Raw genomic sequence first — 15,346 nt, forward strand, 5'->3', positions numbered from 1 at the left:
CAGCAGGCGACCCGGCTGGAATGTGCATGAATAACGATGAGGCAAAATCAGATTTGGCACCAACATACAGTACAGCCCCTGTCCCTTCCAATCAAGCGCACTGCGTTAGGCAAATGTATCTGGATATCCACTGGTGTCATTACAGGGCCACATCTGGACGAACGTGTGAGAGACTGCCGCTCAATCTGGTTCACCTGGGACCTCCCCACCACCACCCCCCCCGCAAGCTGCAAAAAACGTCACCCAGTTCACCTGCTGCACAGAACAAAAACTTGCGAGGGTGAAAAATAAAAGCGATTTCCAGGCCGTTGCGTAAAAAAAAAAAAAATGCTGCCGTTTATACCTCTAGCCAAAGGCGCACTCTAAAATTAGTCCAGCCTTCTATCCAGACTCCAAGCAGTGGTAATGAGTAACATATCAACATATTCACTGAATGAATGCTCTGTGTTCTTTACCAGAAGGTCATTCAGTAAAGCAGATGTTTCTTTATGGGTGCTTAACAGAATGTTTCACATCTGATTACAGCTGAAAAGACTCATATAACTAATGACCTTAACATCCATTAGGCCACATAAAGAACAGGTTTTTCAATTTCACACAGAACTGTATAATTACCTTCTACAATGACACGTTGTGATCATCACCTAATCCTCTCTCTCTCACTCTCGCTTTCTTTTTGAGGCAAAACCACGATGCATAAATAAGTACTTCACTTCAGGGGAATAATAATAGAGGGAAAAGAACTGATGAATTAACGAGAACAATCATATGGATTTAAATGTTTCCCCATTTTACCGTTATTTTTAGATATACTGTATCATAGAGGGGAATAATGGATATTAATGGATACTTAATGGATATTTTAAGGACTTTAATAATAATAATAATAATAATAATAATAATAATAAAAATAAAAATAAATAAGTTGTTGTCAGATGTTATACTGATATACTGTAGTTCTATTTTCATTTACAGTTCTATTCTGTTTTGCCTAAACTAAACATTCTTCATTGTTTACTGGAATGACTGTACAGTAGGTCACAACATGTTTTGAAACTTCTGGGCCAGGAGTAGAAATACACAGCCTGAAAGGCTACAGAATGTCAGCTTCAGCCACCTGGCTGGAGAGCTTTCTCCCTGCTACACTCTGGGTGGGAAAGAGCCTCCTGCTCTCGGTTTTAAATGCACTTCCACATCATTCCCAGTTGTGTCCTGCGGTTTCGTGTTTTACTTCTCATTCCGAAGACGTCCACTGCACTGACTTTGTCAGCGCTTTCGAGGACTTGGAATACGGAAGCCGACGTGCATCTTCAGGGCCCACCAAAACGGCCTACAGCAGCGGCCTGGTTTTCTAAGGTGGTCTCCCACAGCAGCACTGACAGCGCCCAGTCTAGATTTGCTTTTGAGATCTAATGGCTACAAGGAGGTTAAACTGCTGTTTAAGACACAAGAAAAGGGTTTGGTAGTAGAGTGGAAACCCTTACTTTCTTAATATGTTTTCTGTTTCTCATGTGAACACAAGGAACAAAAGGCATTTAGTTCACAAATGACAAATGAAATGAGTTGGTAAGCCGAGCTAACAAACCTCTTTTCTAGCCATCTGTGAATATTTTCCTTTTTAGTTAAGAACTGTGCAAAATCAATCTATATGAGACAACAGGAAAATAATACCTTTAAATTATCATGATTCTTTTTTTACACAAGCCTTTAAAATAAAGTAAAATTAAGCAGGAACTTAAAATAGTTTATATAACATTCATACATGGAGGATATACCTTTTTGCAATTAGCATTTGCAATTTTAAATTCTGATACGTTACACAACGTTTTTAAAATGTAAGCGAATTACATTCATTGAAACCAGTTTTTCTAAGTAGTGAAAAATACAGATGTGAATTAAAGCTGTTTACACTGAACACAATGAAAATTCCAGAACATTTGCACCTTTGTTAAAATATTTATGCATTTGCCTATTTCTTTAACATCACATACTGTATTTCCACTCTGTAGTAATCTTCCCATATACACATGCAGCTGTAATCTTTGTGACTGTATTCTGGATCATCCTCAACATGTGCAACGGGTAACTGCTGCTTCTTATTCCATAAAGCTTTAGCTCCTATAATCATCCAAATGCATTTCCTGGATTCAGGTCAAATGCCCTACAGTATGTGCAAATTGTGGCTTTATCTTGTGCTTGGATGAAGCATTTTCACGTCAGTCTGATCATATACAAAGAAAGTGAACCAAAGATTCTAATTTTCACCCATTCGTGGTCTCGCAACTTCAATAGATAAATACTATTCACTCAGAGAAGGCCTGGGTTGTATTTATTTTTACTCCCACACTTTTCTACAAAGTGAAAACACTGATTGTGGCATAATGGGGGGACCTACTGTACTCTGTAAAACCTGCCAACGAACCTTCGGTGTTGTCAGGAGACAGAAAGGAAGCAGAACAAATTAAGTTGCAAGAAACAACTCTGCTTGCCAACGTCAGACTAAACCCGGCCCTTGTAACTGTCTGAGGCAGCTCTCGTCACGTTTGCATCGTCACCGCAGGAAAAACAAAGGTAAAACACTTTTCACGTGGACCAATTCCTCTGGCTCACTCTTTGTAACCCTCCAAAATGTGACTTCTCTGCAATGTTCCCTGGACCCGAGGGGATGCAGGATGGGACATGTTGTCGTGATCACCAATGACACAGAGACAACGAGCTTTCCTATGCAGTGGAGCACATTGCACGGCCCCAGAGACAGCAGAGTGGGGAAGCGTCGTCTTCTTTGACGCCACAGCAGTTCAGCTCAGATGGAAGTTTTGTCCTTGTCAGTGTATTTTGTTATGAAAACACACCCTGCATCTCTCCAGTGAATAGCACGAATAAAAGGTTCTGAAACATTCCTCTACATGAATCAAAGTAAATGCATGCTTATTATTTAGATTTTATTCTGCATGCCGTTTTGAACTTACTCTTAAAATTAATTAGGCAAGAAATCCAACCGCGAGTCTCTGGTACTTAAGCTATAAGGCCCTGTGTGCACAGCTGGAGGGGTGGGGGAGTTGCAGGGCAGAGGAAGGGGAAGTCATTTACCTGAGATTCGCTCTGCACTACAAAAAAGAAACAGTACAGTACGTGTCTTTCAGTACAACAGGCTACAAAACTCTATGGAATTAATGCACTTTCATCGCAGTGCGGAAAACCCAGTTGATTATTTAGGAAGCATGACCATGCATGAGCAACCCAACACCGTGGAGCCAGGGGACTGTCTCCCTTAAGGCCAGAGGATCCAGCAGCAGACAAGATCCCAAAAGGGAATGCTTGCAGAACACCCCAGGGGCAGGAAAAGAAAAGGAAGACAAAAAAAAAACAAAAAAAAACCCCAACGACTTCTTTCATCTATGGACAGAGAAAACTACTTGATGAAACTAGGTACTGTATAATCTTTCACGTCGACCTAAGGAATTGCTTCAGGTTCAACAGTGGAAGACATACCGGAGGACACAAGTGGAAACTGCAGGGAAGTGCAATAAAGTGAGAAGCCCTTCCTTACACAAAGAACCGCAGGAATATGGCAATAGCTGCCCAGTGTATCTATCTGAAGGAAGGCCTGGAGTCCATACCAGGGCTTTGTTTAGATATGCTTACCTTGAGAATTGAGGGGCAAAAAGGCCCTCTCACTGGCTACCTTTCTTCTGTTCAGAAAAGTAAATTATGCCATAGACATTCTCTTCAACAGAATATTAACTGTTTGCACAGCAAAGTTAAGATTTTGAGCTATCCAAATATAGTGTACTATATATCGGAAGCAAGCTGTATCCAGAAACAAAAGCATGACAATTCTAAAACTAGCAAGATTTTCACTTCTGATTTAGTCTGAACAAATGCTAATGCTGTCTTCCAGGGAAGTTAAATTAATAATGAAACAGTGCCTTTTGAGTTATTTTTAAAAACATAAATTTTCTCTAAAAATTTCAGGCAACTTCTAGGTAATCCATTTTGACATTTATATGTTACTTTCTCTGGAAAATACTGCCATAATTTACAAGAGACAGAAAGTAATACTGCAGAGAGTTTTGTGGAAGCTTGGCCTATTAATAATTAATAATGCAGATCAAAAACTACTGTAGGTAACGTAGACAAACCTAATGAAATTCAAAGTATATGAGGTAATCCATCAACATTGTACTGTAAGTCACAGACAAAAAATAAAATCAGAGACTTACAGACTGCATTGCTTATATGTATACACATTATTATTTGTTTAAAGTTAAAGCTGTGAACAAACTTTAGATGAGAAGTGAAGTATCAAAATTATATTTTTCTAACAGTAAACACAAAACCTTCAGGGAGATAATTTCTTTAAAAGCATTGTTTTACACAAAAGTTTTTTTTACCAATATATATTTTCTTTTCCAAAACGAACACGTTTATATGATTTTATCAGGCTTATACAGTAGCTCAACAGCAATGGCTACTGAAAGCTAACATACTAGAGAATAATTCAGGTATAAGTAATGTGACCATCTTCAAAAATATCATCATTTGAATTCCCATTCAGTAATTACTAGAGTTAAAATTATTTTATTATTATACTAATTATTACTATTATACTAATTATTATAATAAGAAAATAATTAATTATTTGTAATAAGTATCTTCTAGCACTCAGGAGGGAGTGAAAATGTGTTGGCTTGGGTTACTGACAATCTTTTTTGTAAATAGTTGAAGTGATTGAATAAATCAAAGTTCAATAAAACGTCTAAATACATTTGGGTGCTCCTTTTCACGGTGTTGTAAACAGCACGAAACACTGCATACAGATTTAGATCATTATAGCAGAACTGTGCCGCCCACCCTTTATCAGAGCGCTATTTGAATATATGAACTGGCTTCATCACTCTGCTCTCCTCCCCACTGAGAGCTGGTGTGTGGTGAGCGTTCTGGCGCACTATGGCTGCCGTCGCATCTTCTAGGTGGGGCTGCACACTGGTGGAGGTGAAGGGGAGTCCCCATTACCTGTAAAGCGCTTTGAGTGGAGTGTCCAGAAAAGCGCTATATAAGTGTAAGCAATTATTATTATTATTATTATTATTTGTCCTAGTGAGGGCCATGGCAACCCGGTGTCTGTCCCATGAGCTCTGAGTGCAGAGCAGGACTGGGAGAGCCCTGAGCTGGACACCCCTGGTGCCACCCTGAGACCTGCTCCAGCCTCCGATCCCCTCCTGGCACCCGAAGCCCAGAGAAAGGAAAGAAAAACAAGTCGCTTCCCCTCTGATGACAGAGCCATTGTGACGTCACAGGCTGCCGACACGCAGGCATCAGACGTTAACTGCAGGTAATGTATTTCTGAAGATGCTGCAAGGCATTTAATTGGCACTCTTAATTATTTAAAGACTTCACTTAGAAGACATTAATCATGGGGTCACAAAAGAAGAGAAGAAACAGCCTTCTCAACCTCTGAACACCAAGGAATGGAATTCTGCCTGATGATTACATACCATATTGATACTACATCTTCATACGTACTGTATTATTGTATCAAACCCCAAGACAGAATGTTACATTCTTAGACTTCAGACTGCAACTACCATGCTACAAAATGGAGCATACTTAGAATAAAAACAAAAACCTTTTATCTGTTCGTCTCAGTTGCATTTTGTTGCTGGCTCCGACTGCATGTAACACTGAGCTCTGAGTTAGAAGCTAACAAGCTGAGATATGACACTCCCAATAGAAACAAACTTCTCTAACCTATGGTGGTCTCTAATCTATATAAAAGATGCTATAAAACAATCTATCTCCATGAAAGGCCGTACACCTCGAAGTGCATGCTCATGTCAAAACCTGTGGTGAAATGTAAAGATAGATTAAACAGCTGTATGTTTTATAGAGTTTACTTTGAAATCAGATGAAGATAGATGTCTCCATCATATAATTCTTCAATGTCAAATTGTCACACTTCCCATCAGCAAGATGTTTTAAAGCCGTTTTGATTAATATTGCATGGCAGAACTGAAATTACATCCTTTGTCGTTTAGTTCTTAATGGTGCAAGTGATATCTATCAAACAGTGCTTTATGAAGCGTGTGCCATTTTATTGCTGGGCTGTTTTCACAAATCTTTTTTTTTCCTTAAAAAAACTTCCGGTTTAAAAAAAGGTTGTCTTGGCTTTATAGTAAGTGTCTTCTTTCCTACAACAGTTGGAGAGGAGAAAGACATATTCAGACTTAGGATTGCTGGCACTTATCCAGCGCAATAACACGGGGAAGCTCAGTACTAAATCGTTGTCACACTGCAGCAGGAAACTCATTAAGTAGGTGCCGTATAACAACGTACCCTATCTCAATTCAAAATCCAGTAAACCAGCAGTCTGTTGTCTCCTTATGCTTAACATATAGCAACTGCTTACAGAAAGCATGCTACAGATCAGTAAACTGTAAAATAAGTCAATTTAGATGCTCTTTAACGCCTGCAGTAAAAAACACTAAAGCACAGATTCAAGTATTATGTCAGTAACGGCATTAGGATTAAAATTAGAAAAGCATCTTTCAGTCTAAACAAAAAAGAAGGGTGTAATGTACAATATATCAATGTGGTTATTTATTAAGGGAGCATTTGAAAAAAATGCACATATCTACTCATTGAGCGATGGTTAACAACAGAAAAAATGGCAGAATTGATATAGATGTTGTTTAAAATAAAATATTCATACAATTAGAAGAAAGCAATTAAATTGTCTTGTCAACCACTAGCAAAATTATATCAGGCAAATATACACAGTCAATTATATACATTTCTCAGACACTCGTGGTAGAAATAGTAAGTACTTCAATCATAAAGAAAACCACCTTGTACTCCTTTTATTATACTCATTCTAAAGCCAAAACCATCATGATTTATTAACTGGTCTCTCCATTTCCCGAATTGTCTAATTCCTTCAATAAAAAAACTTCTTAATCAAACACGCACGCACCAAAAATGACCACCGACAGCACCCCCACCAATTCATACTCCCTTGCCCTTTATTTGATACTCGGTCTCCACCTTCCGTCTTTCAGTCTGCTCTGCCTACGGGGGACTTCCTCGAAGGAGACTCGCCACTTGTCTGCAGTATTTCTTCAATGGCAGTTCACTTCAATTGCCCTTGTAGCCTCTGCCAGTCCCCGGCCAGCCCACAAACCCCAGTGGACCAGGCCGCAAAACAAAACAACAGAACGCGCACTGACTGCTCAGTCCACCCTATGTACCGTATACATACGCATCCCTTCCGCAGGCTGACGGAACTGCCGGTAGGAGATCTAGCTCACAGAAGGATATAGGAAAGGGTGCAGAAGACAGGAGGTCATTTGGCCCATTTAGCCCATACGGTAGTGGGCAGCTAACTGATCTGAGAATCTCGTTCAGTCACTTCTAGGAAGAAGCCAGGATATTGTCTTCAACAACATGGCTGACCGGCTTGCTTGATTCTCCCACCACCCTTTCGCGTGAAGACGTGCCTCCTCTTCTCGGGTTCCTGCAGTTTTCCCCGCCAGCCTCCACCGACATCCCCCGGTTTTTGCTCAACCGTGGATCGTGCGAAATCCATCGGGGTGACGTGAAAGATGGTAAATCTGACACTGCGATGGTCGTGTATAGACAAGGCCTGCTTCTCAACCCCTTTTCAGGAAATTAGTTTCAACAAAGGCAGACACATGCTACTTAAACATCTCATCATCCTCCCAGTGCTGGGGGAAAACTGCCAGTTACAAAGGTGTAAGGGCAAAGCAAGACATTAATAACCTATTGGAGGCCTCACTGGCCATCAGGGAAAGCACCAATATATTTTTTAAAAATCCTCGCTTAATTTTAACGTTATGAAAAATGTAGTTTTTTAAATGGCTATGGATCCCTAAAAGCTCTTACTTCAGCCCTGGGGTTTAAGGTCATCCTATGCAATTTTTAAAATCACATTTTTAGCCTAATGCTCAGGAAGATATTTAAAGATGTGCAAATGTTATCGTTTTTGAAGGGTGGCGCACTGGTTCCATTCACTGGGAGAAAAAAAAGATAATAGCTGCATCACGAGCCAGCCAATGACAAGAAATGGTTTGGTCATGTGACATACAACTGGTCTTGGGATTGAACCCTGACATTCAGGAACTTCAACTGAGCTGAAACAAAAACATATCAATGTGTTTGTATACTCTGCTGTCCTGAGGTGTTTTACCACGTAGTTGACCACTTCTGTATTCATGAAATCAATCAGTACAAAACACAAGTGCATTGCCCAACACAGTATGTCTCTCTAAAACTGACAATCATTAAGGAAAAAAAAATTATCAACATAAATCCAGTCTAATCGCTCTTTTCTATCACCTTGCTATATTATCCCCATCGATTTGATATTCTGAACAAAACGGTGCGAGAGACTGAAAACTTCACCGATTATAATTATCTCAAAAGGAAATAAAAAGTAGTTCAATCACAATTTACTGATTTTCTTATTAGATCACTCTTTTTACATGGAAACATGTTGAAAATTAACATGCACTGTTGAAATATTCTATGAGTGTTAGGTCATTTTGCTTTGTATTTAACCCTTTAGTCACTGAAAAATCATAAATGAAGTTCTAATTGTATTTTCCAAGACTGAAAATAAAGCCTTTGGGTGTCTACGAATTCCAAAAGGGCTAACTAGTAGATCAACAGGAAGAGCAGCATGACCTGAAACCAGCCTCACTGGTACTGTATCGGAATCAAGCCCATGAGTTTAGGTTTTTATCTAATTAGGTACTTGTGTAATGAATGGGCAATACTGCACAAACACTACCTAACTTGCAAAAAGTGCACAAAATTAATTTTGCCAAGTTATGCTGCATTCTGAAGAATAAAATGACAGGAGAAGTGCATGACTTCCTTCAATTTAACACATTTTTAATAACAGGGTTTGCTCATTGAGAAAGTTTCATTTCAAAAAGATTTCAAACAAATACACAGCCCTCCTGAGACGCGTTTGATTGGAAATGTCTTTGAAACATTTTTTTTAGATTGAAATAGCATGTATATTATAAAATAATCTTCAGACTTACTGTTATCTTTAAAGACATATATATAAAACATAGAAACACATAAAAAACTTTTGAAATGCAGTCACCATTTAAATCTTAAAAGATAAAGTTCGGAATTCTACAACTTTGGGGTGTCACATTGCATGTCAAGGTTTTGACAAGAAGTTAAAAAGAGCCACATCTCCCATGCAAGTGTTCAGTACAGGGTGTGCAAAAACATCTCCAGCACAAGCACGCAGACAGCAATGAAGAGCACTGAGAGGGATAACAGGAATGTTACTGCGCGTGATTTGCACAGTGACAGCTGGAAACCTGACACGTTTCCCAGGTCTGGGATTGTACTGCGACCAGGAGATGCAGCACATCGATCCCAAACCGAAGCTGGACAGTCCCAGGTGAAGCCTGCCATGTGAAGGCAATGCTACCATTATCAGATACCAGCTGTGCCAATTCATCACCACAGTTGCCAGGATTACAGGGCATTTCCATGATGTCCTCCCCGAATCTGATGACTGTATCATCTGATGGCCATAATACCTCACAGCAGTTCTAAGAAGTTCTGCTTCTATGATCAGCTTGACATTACGGCGCACTTGGCAGCGTCATTCCCAGAATGCAGTTCCCTGTTTCACGGAATCACAGCATCAGTGAAGTGAAACTGTGCGCCTTTATGCTTGCACATATCACCTTTGTAATTCTTTAGAGTGTGCCGTTGTCAGATTTATTGTCCTTTTGTAATGAGGAGGTAACTACAGTAGGAGCACAAAAGAGGAGTACTTCACAATAGCACCTAGTACCATACTTAAAGAGGGTATAAGTGGGTGGTGCTGGATAATTAATAATCTGCAGTGAAAATAGATGGGGACTTGTTTAATGTTTAAGTGTATGTCACAACTGGAGAGTATTTAGGCCAAAAGCATCAAAACTTCTGATTTCTTTTCATCCCACATCTCCAATGCTACTTTCATCTTTGTCAAGATTTCCGGCTGTGCATGTGAACAGTTTTTCATCTTGGAATTCAAGTTTCATCCTTAATGAATATGATGTCTATGTTGTTTGTCAAGCTCTTTGACTTACCAATTACTACTGTTAATTCACTCGTAAAATCTCTCATTTTTAATTCCCTCTGATTCTAAATGAAAAAAATAATTCTCCAGACCCATTTCCATGCGGTGCTCGTATTGGAAAGCGGATCTCTAAGTAATTGCATTCAATCCATACTGTTTCCAAAAAACATTGTGGATACCTAGCAACACAACAAAAAGGTTATATAACTGTACTACTAAAGACGTATTAATTGAATATACTAGATCAAGATGCCTTTCATTTTCTTCTAATTCCTCCCAAAATGTTTTCCTGTACTTCTCCCACCCTCAAAATAATTTATTGTGCTTCTCATGTTTACAATAAACATCATTGATCACTATGTTTAAGGTGTATATGTCAGATATTTCGGAGGCTAAAAATCTCTGTCCCCAACCAAACAGGCCATCAATGACACCTCTATTATCAATAGCATGTCAAGTTCGAGTGGAATTTCATCCTGTACCTTTGCAGCAGATATTATTGAAAGCTACAACCTTCATTCCTGTTTGACAGAACCACAGGAAAAGGTTATTTGTCAGTAACACGGCAAACCGTCATGTTTCACCTCACTGTTTTCATTTTATCAGTTATCTGGATTTCTGCAGCCAGCTTGGGACTGTGAAAACATCATGGTCTTACAGGCGCCTGATACAGTAGCTAAAACATAAGCTCTCATGCAAACAAAACTTGCAGCTTAAGGAACAGTCAGAGTCAAAAAGGGTGCATGATTGTAATACAATATGCACCACAGCACTCATTTTTAAAACACCCACACAGTATTGATGTACTGTACTGAGCATTGCCTATGATCCTCATGATACAAGATTTATTTGACATTTATTTATAATATCCAGAAAAACTCCTACACAAAATAAACTGGAGAAAGGTGATATTTTATTGTTCATTACACAAACAGCAGATGAACTGCACACATTACACATAGGTATGATCCATAAAGTATTAAATTTTAAAAGTGAGGCTGACACAAACCGCCTCATCAATGCACGATTTGGCAGGAACAAGAAAATCTTAAATATAGACACGGTTCATCAGCGGTAGAAGCTGGAGTTTATTGCCCCTGTCCAAAATTATGACTCGAAAGCTATTGCGCAGCTATGTAAATCCCATCATCCACTGGTTTGGTTTTGTTGTCAAGGTATGTTCAAGACAGCAAAGAGCTAACTAAGCAGGTCTGGGAAAGACAAAGGACTTGAGAATCCCAGGCTCTTTCAGAGGACTTAAGAAAAGCCACAAGAAGGCTACAACCCCCTTCCCAAGACAATTAGATACTAATGCAATATCTGGGGCATGAAGCTAATTTTACTCCTGGGCTTGCTGGAAAGACGCTTTGCCTGAAACCTTGGAAGCTTCATGTAGAAGGATGAAGGCAGGCTCTCACTCTGCAGGAAAAAAAAATCATTTGGTCCGAGACCCAGATAGAATTGAAAACGGCCAAATTTCAGACAGCTCTGTGAAAGGCATTAGCCGTGGGATGTGTGTCAGTGCACAGCGAGGAACAGTCCATTTCCTCAGGGGTCGCAGTGGGGCACTCTCTGCCTGCGCCCTTCCATTCCGCCCTCCGAGAGCACTTCAGTACGCCCATAACTGATTAAACAGGCCGGGGATACAGCCTGGTGAGGCTCCTGTTACCGTAAGGAAGCAGCAGATGAATTGTATTTTGCACCAAAAAAAAAAAGCGCAAATCGATACCATTTTGGACTCTGATCAAAGCTGAAGCCTAAATCGATTTGACACTTGCAGAATTACACAGAAAATAAAACCCAATGACCAAAACTCCAGGGGGGGGGGAAGAGAGAATAAAAAGATCCCTCACCTGATTCATATTACAAACAACATAAAATAATAAAGTCAAAATCTTTTTTATTGCCTGCCAAATAATAAAATGAGAGAGAAACAGATGGTGACCTGAGACTAGGGAGTGGGGTGTGAGGGGGCAAGGAGAGTCAAATGAAAAGAAATTCTTTTGTTTTTGGGCTGTAACTGCTGCCACAAATGCAGATGCAATTAATCACATCTGAATTGTTTCAGGCAGAGCTGTAATATGAGGCAGAAAGTAGATCATATTCCTGTTATATAATTTAACCAGTCCAAGATTAAAATGGATCTGAATACATTGTCTTTTCCAAGTGGATGTATGCACCTCAAATATGTGTACAGTGTGCTATTTATAAAAGCCAAATATCAGCAGGTGATGACATTTATCGGCTGAGCTGACTATATTTTTTTTGAGGCAAAGTCCTTTTTGAATATTGACAAACTCAACAGCATGTCATTATCTGGGATCAATATGAAGATGAAGAGTAAACAATAAAGTGGAGTTAAACAAAGGGATATGGGGCGTCTTGTGGCACGTACAGTTTTTCGTCATTAATAAGAAGGAGCACGACTATATTTTTAGAAAGTGAGAAAAGTGAACAGAACTCTTAACACACAACTATTTAGGGCGGAGCGGTGGCTCTGTGGCTCAGGATCTGTGCCTGTGGCTGGAAGGTTGCTGGTTCAAATCTCATGGGCGGCAGAGGAACCCTACTCCGTTGGGCCCCTGAGCAAGGCCCTGAACCCCCGCTGCTCCAGGGGCGCCGTATAAATGACTGACCCTTCGCTCTGACCCCAAGCTTCTCTCCCTGTCTGTGTGTCTCATGGAGAGCAAGCTGGGGTCTGCGAAAAGACAAATTCCTAATGCAAGAAATTGTATATGGCCAATAAAGCGATCTTAACTTATCTTATTTTTCTGGACTGTTCTACAGCATATACCACTGAAGGACTTTTGACATGGGGTGAAAGCAGAGACAAATACTGTAGTTTTTGCACTTCTAATTTTTAAAGAAGATGGCATCTTGTTGATAAAGAAAGTAAACTGTCTTCGTGAGGACTAAATTGTCCTGGTGAGGACTTCGCAACACCCTTTTTGCAGGAGTTACTATGTTTGTGACAACACAGTTAAGTGCGGCCTTAAAAACTGTAGTTTTTATAAACCATCTGAAGAGACATACTGTACATGTTCTAGAACTTGAGAGTTTCAGCAGTTTATGGGTGAATCTTTGTGGCCCCAGGAAGCACTGGTGCACCAGAGGTTCACACGCTCTGAGCCCTTGAGCGCTCTCACTGCACACTAGATTCCACAATTGCAAAATCAGTTCTTTTGTCATACTGTGTTTATTATACGTTACTTGGAGTTTCATGGTTTTCCATCTTGTTGTTCTTTTGATCCATTTTAACACTGACCCCAAGAAGAACGTGTACACTATAGATATAAACATCCTGTACGGGCAGAAGATTATGATGATGGGTGTTTAATTCGAGTGACTACAAAGAGACTCAGACGGATTTGTCTGCAGCGTTTCTGACACGTTGATAGTTTCTTGGAGGGGTCTATGTTCACGCCTGCCCTTCTGAATGTTCCACCTGCTCTTTAAGAACCCGCTACGAGGCTGCATCCCTGGTAGACTGCTTCTACTTGATTTACTCCTGTGGCTGCTCAACTTCTCCAGGATTAAGCACACTAATTGATCAACCTAATACTATTTCAAAATGCAAACACTAATTGGAGAGAACCAGATTAACACAGAAAGACAAAGTTACAGTTTTATTCGTGCTATTAAAAGCTTAATTCAGAGACATGAGATTTTAGATACCTAAAATTGTACTCTAATTACTACTTTGCAAGTACTCCTTATTCAGGAACAAAGACTCTGCCGTGGTTTAAAATGAATTGTTTCCCTTTCCTTTGGTTTTCCTGTGAGCCTAATTTTGTCAAAGGACAGCTTGCCAAAACACTCATCAATGTAATAGCAGAGAAGGTCACAGGCTGAGAGACGGCCCATTCATGTACTTACAATTCTGTGCTGTTAAACCATACAGTCGTATATCTTGGTCACACAGATATTTTTATTACCGATGTCTGAGAAAAGGGTCTGTTCATCTGGTGATGGGAAAACGCAGTGCCAAATGATACTAATGAAAGTTAGGACATGCTAAAGTTTCAGGTCAACTTCATTAATCATTAACCTTCAGGTAAAGAAAGGAAATGTGTGTTCTCTTATACTCAGAATGTACAATAGGCTGGTTGGAGGCTTCTTCACTATACTTGATTAATTTCCAAATACAGCAGCTAATCATCTGTAATAATCAAATTAAAGTAATAACACCTAAGGAACACGAACACATGGCTACTTAAATGGGAAGAAGATATGGTTTTTCATGCAGAAATCACTACAGAATAATTTCCCCTTCTACAGGATATATGTTTCAATCATGCTTTAAATTTAATGTGGATTCTTATTACTATTATGGTTTCTGGAACATAAAACATCTTCTACAGAGACTATAAGCATTCTATGAAACATATTGTATATACAACCATCTGGAATGTGGGATGTGTCCGTAGGCGAGCTGTGGTAGGTACTGTGGTGTACAGAGTTGATGTGCTACACCTCATTCTTATTTTACTCCAGTTGTCAAATGCAGGACTGACTGCACTACTCTGTAACACTGTCAGGTGACGCAGTGAAGACTTAAACCTCCAGACCCCGTGTGCATATACAAACAAACCCAACTGTAAAATAAAAATAAATTATAATAATCAGGCAAAACTAAAAAATACAGCTTAAAAATACTAAACTTTTTCTTTGAGATCCTGAAACAATTAATTAAAAATGCAAAAGCGTACTGAGAATGTTGGCTTATCTTGATCACATCATGAATAGAGTGGTAAAAAAAAAAATTAAAATTTAGTTTGGCTTCTGAGAAAGTGGTGTGTGGTGAGATTGAATTTTTTACAAACACTGTAGCTGTGTGTGAAAGACAAATAGGTACTATGGTGAAATATCAAAATTATAAGTTTAATAACCTGTTAGTGCTGATCATATACTAGCAAATAATAACTGGTCGAAACAATGTGCATAAACCACTTTCCCCACATTAACACCACTACCACAGTGGACTGGTAACAAAAATTGTACCCACCATTCCAAATGAGCCTAACAGTGCATTACAAACTTTAACACAACATTTAATCCTGTACTACTAAATACATACCTAATATATATCCTGTATATCCTAGCCTTTTGTTTGCCTTTTAATTGAATCCCCACATTGTGTTATAGATGTACTGTAAATGATGAGACAATATAAATAACTTAGTCTTTTGCATAAATATCTTCCAGCTGTTTCCCATTTTGTATTTATAGTTC

General features: G+C 39.3%; 1 protein-coding gene across 17 annotated transcripts in view; it reads right to left on the reverse strand.

Moving 5' to 3' along the window:
• The window catches only part of LOC148677538 (teneurin-3), a 287,789-nt gene that overhangs the window by 99,336 nt on the left and 173,107 nt on the right, over positions 1 to 15,346 (reverse strand). The window lies entirely within an intron of this gene.

This window comes from Lepisosteus platostomus, chromosome 1, assembly GCF_059453375.1.
Source record: "Lepisosteus platostomus isolate fLepPlt1 chromosome 1, fLepPlt1.hap1, whole genome shotgun sequence".
Classification (NCBI taxonomy): Eukaryota; Metazoa; Chordata; class Actinopteri; order Semionotiformes; family Lepisosteidae; genus Lepisosteus; species Lepisosteus platostomus.